Consider the following 6,547-nt stretch of genomic DNA (forward strand, 5'->3'; position numbering starts at 1 on the left):
ATATAAATTTGAAAGAGGATACTGATAATAAAATAAATTATATATACTGTTTATTTTTTCATTATAGAACAAAGATAAATTTTATTTTGCAAATGCAGCGACCACAAATCTGTAGAATTTATCATTAAAGCGTTGCGGACAATTTTATGTGTTGGCAGCGTGACGAATGTAAAACAAAATACGATCACGCTATAATTCGTTACTATAATTCATTGTTTTTATATAAGTCCATCTGACATCTCAATTATGAATGTGAGAATATGACGCTTCATCAATGCAATCTTCGGTGAAAATTACTCGAAAGTATAAAGCAATTTCTCTAAGATTATATCGATGAAGGAAACATAAGGATGATGATTTTGATAATGTAGTATTGGATAATGTAGTATCTCTAAAGCCTAATCTACGAAGTGTTCGTTCTTTTCTATTTCTTGTTTATTACCTTACGTCTTTTCTTCATTCGTGACCATTTTATTGACAATTATGTTTTTTTTTTCACGTGTTTTTTGTCTCTTCCGAAATTTGTCAATTTTTATCTCAAGTGACAAAAAACGAAAAAACTAGAAGAGGCAAAAATATAAAGATAAAGTAAAAAAACGATATTTTTAACTTCGGAGAAAAGTATCAAATAAAAAATTACTTTCTTATTGTAAAAAATGGTATTTTTGACCAAATTACATAAAATTAATAAAAAAATATAGAATTTATGTTAAATATGTAGAAGAAGAAATAGAATTCATTTTTCTTGTTATTTCGATGCATTTTAATACTTTTGTCTTTATAATTTTATATTGAAGGAAATATATATGTATTATTGGCTGACGCAATTCTTGATGAATTGTTAATAGATCTGTTTGCGTTGCTTGCACTCTTTGCATTCAGCATCTCTGTGCTTTCTTTTTTTCAACATTCGAATTTTTTTATAATCATATCACTTTAAGTGCAAAATTTTTGAGAGATTTCAAGCACTGCGACAGACCTAAATGATCTAAAAAAAATATCCGAGTAAAAAACTGTCAAAGCCGAAAAAAAACCATTAATTTCCGAGTTTTTTATCCTAAAATTCTAGTATTTTTCCGTCATTTATATCTCTAGACAAAAAGGAAACAAATCGCACATTATAGATTAGACTTAAAACATTAAGAGAAAAGAAAGCGAAAAGAATAATCTGCTTCCATTTGTTCTTCAAGGAAGTTATCGGAAATTGCCAATATATCAATGTTCATACATGCATTCAAAGTTTGCTTTCAATTGTGATTAATTGTTTATTCTACAATAATGCAATCATTAGTTTAATAAGAGAATATATAGAGTTACGTGAAAAAAAAAGAAGAGAAATCTAAAGGCAATATGAATTCATTTTATTATAAATCTAATTACTATATTATTATCTCACTGTTTTTCACGCCTCGCCAGTCCTCTAACGATCTGTTGTATATCGAAGGTTATTATCTCATTTATCAAGCGCCCGAGCGATGAATTAAACTGCTCGCTATTTGCAATTCATATTAGCATACGCTACCGTCGACAGGTCATTCGACCGTGATTCCCATCCCGAGGAACGTTCAGCTAGGTACTGATCTAGATCCTATAAGTGCGCTTTGCGTAGAAATTAATTGAGAAATGGTTCCTCGGCGATGACGTCGATGCGACTACACTTGCTGTCAGTCGGCGAAGGTATCTAAGCCCGCAAGAAGTGCCGCTATGTCCCACATAAGAGTCGAGGCGGCGGAGGATGATTCTGGGACAACCGACCGACGCGTTCGTATTACGTACCTTCCGGGTCTGGTTTACGATTGTTTTTTTTCGGGCTTTTAAACCTGACATTTTCAACGGACTTCAATATATTTCAGTGTTTTTGTTTATTAAGGAAAGAAGAATATGTATAGATTTTGTATAAATTGCTTTGATGTGACGAGCATATAAGCATTTCGAGAAATTTCGTGAATGAGTTGTTTTAAAAAATGATCTTATTTATGATAAAATTGTTAAAGCAATTTCTTATTTTTAATTTTTCTAATTTAATTTCTTATTTTTAATTTATCTAACTTAATTTTTTGAAGAAAATTAATTTAGATTAATTTAAAATAAAAAATAAATTTAATTTTAATTAAAGTTAGATAAATTAAAAAAATAAGAAATTTAAATAAGAAATTAAGTTAGATAAATTTAAGTTTAGAAGTTAGAATAAATATTTTATATTACCTCCGCACAAGAAGATGACAAGCAGAATCGCAAAGCATTGAATGAACATTTTCCTATTAAAATTACTTTCGGAATTATAATCATATGAGTATGTTAGAAGTAAGTGAAAAAATGAGAAGATTTACGAGCGGCTCTTTTGCTACTAAAAGCCATGACTTGTCCTTTCTCTGCTTATTATTCTACTTCAAGAGCGCAGATGGTGGTTGAACCACTTAACTCGTAATTCAGCATATCCTTATTGGTTGAGATAACGTGTCCGCATTTTTGCCGTTGTTATAAAGAAAAAAAACCTATGATTATGAACGAGTGCCATGAACGTTACATAAATTTTTTGTAGAGTTATTCCAGAGTGATTTCAAAGTTGCAGTCCGCGTGACAAGACGGAAACAAATGTTTTTTCGCGAACATCAGGAATCATCTAATTATGCATTACGACGCGATAAGTGGATCACTGGCACGGACTGAAAATTGCTAGTGTCATTAGACTAGATCCACGATGTCTTTGTCAATCGGGAGATATTTCCTCACACGTTGGTTCTTCTCCTAATTCCTCGGATTCTGATCCAAATTGAAAATATCGTTTTTCGACTTCGGCATCTGTCATTTGGAATATGCTCTTCTTTGTTGCCGAAACATCGCATTCTAAGCTTTTAGGAAAAACTACTTCCTGAATTAACTATCAATTAGTATCACGCATCGCCTCATCATCGATAGTGCGAACCCTTCATTATGTTGTCAGAATGTGTGCAGAATGTAAAATATGAACTGGAACAAAGTTGTTCGATATTATTACTTAACATTTATTTGACTCAGTTCTTGTTGATAACGCTTTATCATCTAATTCGAATTTTTCACAAACTTATTATTTATTTAAATAATTTATGATGTAATGATAAAAAGAAGAAATTTCCGTATGTGATACTAATGTGTGTAATTCCATACGTGATTTTGTTAAATGCACAAAAAGGAAAGCTCTTTATTTTTCTTTATTTTTTACATATTTTTCAATATTAAACTATTATTAAAATTTTTTACTTTTATAATTTATATGTAAAAATTTGAAATATAATTTTTGGCAGCTATTTGAAAATTTTAAGGCTTGATTATCTCGATAACAACATTTACTGTTAAAAACATAATAATAGAAGTAGAAGTATAAAATAATTCTTCAAATAATAGTACATTAATCAGTTATAAAAAATCACTGTATTACTGAAATAATAATAGCAATTGTTTTTTTTACAGCAGAGAAACATATCATTATTTCAGAAATTATTTTACATTTCGCGTGACAGATATCGGACAGATGTTTCAATTTACCACATTTTACAGGATTCAGAATTACATTTTTATTGAATTACATGTTTTTGAAAGAAAACTAAAAAATAAAACTGTATGTAACAGTTAATCTAATATCATATAATATGATGTCTCGAGATAACTGAGCCTTATTCTCGTTTTAATTAATATTATACTGAAAATATCAATAAATATTTTTTAATCAAGATGGACGCATTCCGTCAATTCTATCTAGAGCATTGCGATTTATAGCACATGACAATAAAATGAATATTATAACAGTACATAGATATTGATATTGATATCAACATTCACACTCGTGAAAGTTCGGTTATTCACTTTTCTTCCTGATTCAATACTAATATCGACTTCCTGCTCTAGTTTGATGTCGCCGTAATTTCGCATGTAATTACGTCATGCCTGATTTATTTAAATCAGTTTGTCTTCTACTCCTTGATTTTATGATTTGTTCAAAGAGAGTGTTCTCAGAATCATAAATGCGTCTACGCTCGAAATATGCCATTGTTCTCAGTCTCTTTTATATAAATGGGATTCTCTAAAGATTTTTTTTCAAATTAAAGATTTTTTTTCAATTAAAAAAAACAGTGTGCAAATTACGTAATTGTTATACTTAAGGCATAATTAATAATGACATAATTATTATTACGTAATTATTATTTATAATTATTCTATATTGTGTCATTTTGGATTAAAATAATGATTACGAAATAAATGTTAAAAATTTATGTCCTTTAATACGCATGTTTTAATATGACTGGATTTTTACTTATTTAAAGTGTTTCTTTAAGAGCACTTGGAATATTTAATAAAACATAAATTATTGGAACAATATATATTTTGTATTTTTTTGAATACACTATGGTTCAGTTTTTTATTTATGGTTAACTTGTAATTAGACTTAACTTGTTTTATCCAATGGGTTTCATGATGACACCCAATGGGTGTCATTAATGAAATCTATTGGCTTGGATAAAACATCAAATTAAGTTTAACCACAAGTTAACCAGCAAATGAAAAACTGGACCTAAGCTCATTTTTTTAAATACTTTTTTATAATTTCGAAATTTCTTAACCTATTACCTCAATCAAATTACCCCCACTTTATCCTATCTCAGGCTTAATCTTCACAGGAAAAAGATTGAATTAGAATTCGTGCCCTTTCACCCCCCTCCTCCCAATCCACCGGATACGGGACCGCTGCGGAGATATTTGAGAGATACCGTATCGCGAGGTGCACCGTACGTCAAGTTCACCCACTTCGCGCATCGATCGTCGTCGGCAATGGAAAGAGCCTTTCGCTTAGCATACACGTTGGTATCGAGCAGTAACAACGACAGGCGAAGGTTGTTCAACTCGGGCGGATCTCGTAGCACCGTCGAGAATAACGGGTCCTAAGGCCCGCGAACGTCGGCCAGGCGCGCTCCACCTTCGTTCGGCTTGCCTCCTCACGGTTAGAACGCGCGTACAGCGTACCCTCTTCCTCGGCCCGCTACGAACCTTCTCCAACCTTCTCCAACTTGGGTACGCAAGCACGACTTGTCGGGCAGCCAGTCAGCCGTGCACCATTGTCGAAAGATCGTCCGGGTAGTCGACACGCGTCTTCCGACACTCTTCTTCGCTTCAGTCCGCTTTGTCCGGTTTCGCGACATTCCGGTCTCTTCCTCTTCTTTTCGCGAATTTACGAATATCGCGATACTCGGTCAGATTAGTTCATTCTAAGCGTTTCTTTCATTCTAGTTTCTTTCGGCGGTATTTTTTTTTTTCTTCCGAATAGGTGGTCGTCGAGAACCTAAACGTGCGGATTCGGACGAATTCGGTGGTGCACCGAAAAACTATTTCGCGTATTTTCTCGATCGTGCGCTCCGCGAAATCGTCGGGTGTGTGTGTAGCGATCGCGTTTGAAGTGATTCGATGCTTCATCAAATTAATTGAGATATAGGTAAGATTGATAATTCGTGATAATCATTATATACGCTTTGTTGATTTTTTAATCAATCATATGAATTTGTTAAAATGTTTGTTTTTATCGTTAATTATTTAATGATAAGTATTTTGCACGTAATTATTTAAAAGATATTATATAAATAGAACAAAAATTTGCTTGTTCTTTCTTATAAATATCTAAATACAGATATGCAATTAATGAATAAAAATAGTATGTGATATTTAAAATATGATATTCATAATATCTCTATTTCTTTTTAGCAAATGATGATAATTTCGATTTATATTTCCTCTCAATTTTTTTAGCCAAATATTAATTATTAACTAAATAAAGTTTTGCCAGCTCGTGCATTAATTTAATAACTTTTTTTAACAAAATATTAATTGTAAATGCATTTTAATATGCATTTTGACTGTCTAAACAAGTATCTTAAATGTAATATTACGATATTATAATTTTTTTTAAATGACAAAAGACACAAAAATTACGGAATTTATTCGAAATAATTAATAATCAATTTCCGCATTCGTCATTATATAACGGTAACGAATTTTACTTAATGCGCGAAGAAATTATCCTGTTGTAATGTATGAGAAATGTAAATTTCTCGAGATATATTATGAGATGTTGGAAACAAAAACGAACAGAAGCATCATACGGTCCAGGTTCGAGATATGATACCGCTGATAAATTACTTGTATCTGTTTCATTGCGCTACAACTTGCAGTCACTTCCTCGTGAAGAGCTCACTGCTCTTCTTCCTGTTTCTCTTTTTTTGCATCATTACGTTACGTTACGCTTGTTGAATTGTGTTGCACGGTTATCTTACCATATTGTCTCATTAGACGATTAAAGGTAATAGGAGCATTTTTCAAATTTATGCGCCACGCTCCAAAAGAGATCTGAAAATGAGTGGACAGATTATTCTAATATATTAGGTGGCCTATTTCTACCGAATCAATTGATTGTTGAAGATGATAGGATCGAATATGAAGTTGAATAATTTTGAACATTTAAGATCTCTTCAGCGTTAAAATTTTTATAAATTTAAATAATTAAATTAATATGTTTGTTTAT

The 6,547-nt window shown here is 31.4% G+C and overlaps 1 protein-coding gene across 2 annotated transcripts in view; it reads left to right on the forward strand.

Moving 5' to 3' along the window:
* LOC108687949 (proteoglycan 4-like) overlaps nt 1-6,547 on the forward strand; it is a 27,003-nt gene that overhangs the window by 6,517 nt on the left and 13,939 nt on the right. Inside the window, exon 1 of one of the 2 annotated variants that reach the window (XM_018193996.1) lies at nt 5,398-5,464. The exons of the other annotated variant lie outside the window; for it this stretch is intronic. The gene's annotated coding sequence lies outside the window, so the exon portion shown is untranslated. Of the gene's footprint in view, nt 1-5,397; nt 5,465-6,547 lie in introns of those variants that run through there. 2 annotated transcript variants of the gene reach the window in all.

The sequence above is a fragment of the Atta colombica genome, unplaced genomic scaffold (assembly GCF_001594045.1).
Source record: "Atta colombica isolate Treedump-2 unplaced genomic scaffold, Acol1.0 scaffold102, whole genome shotgun sequence".
Classification (NCBI taxonomy): domain Eukaryota; kingdom Metazoa; phylum Arthropoda; class Insecta; order Hymenoptera; family Formicidae; genus Atta; species Atta colombica.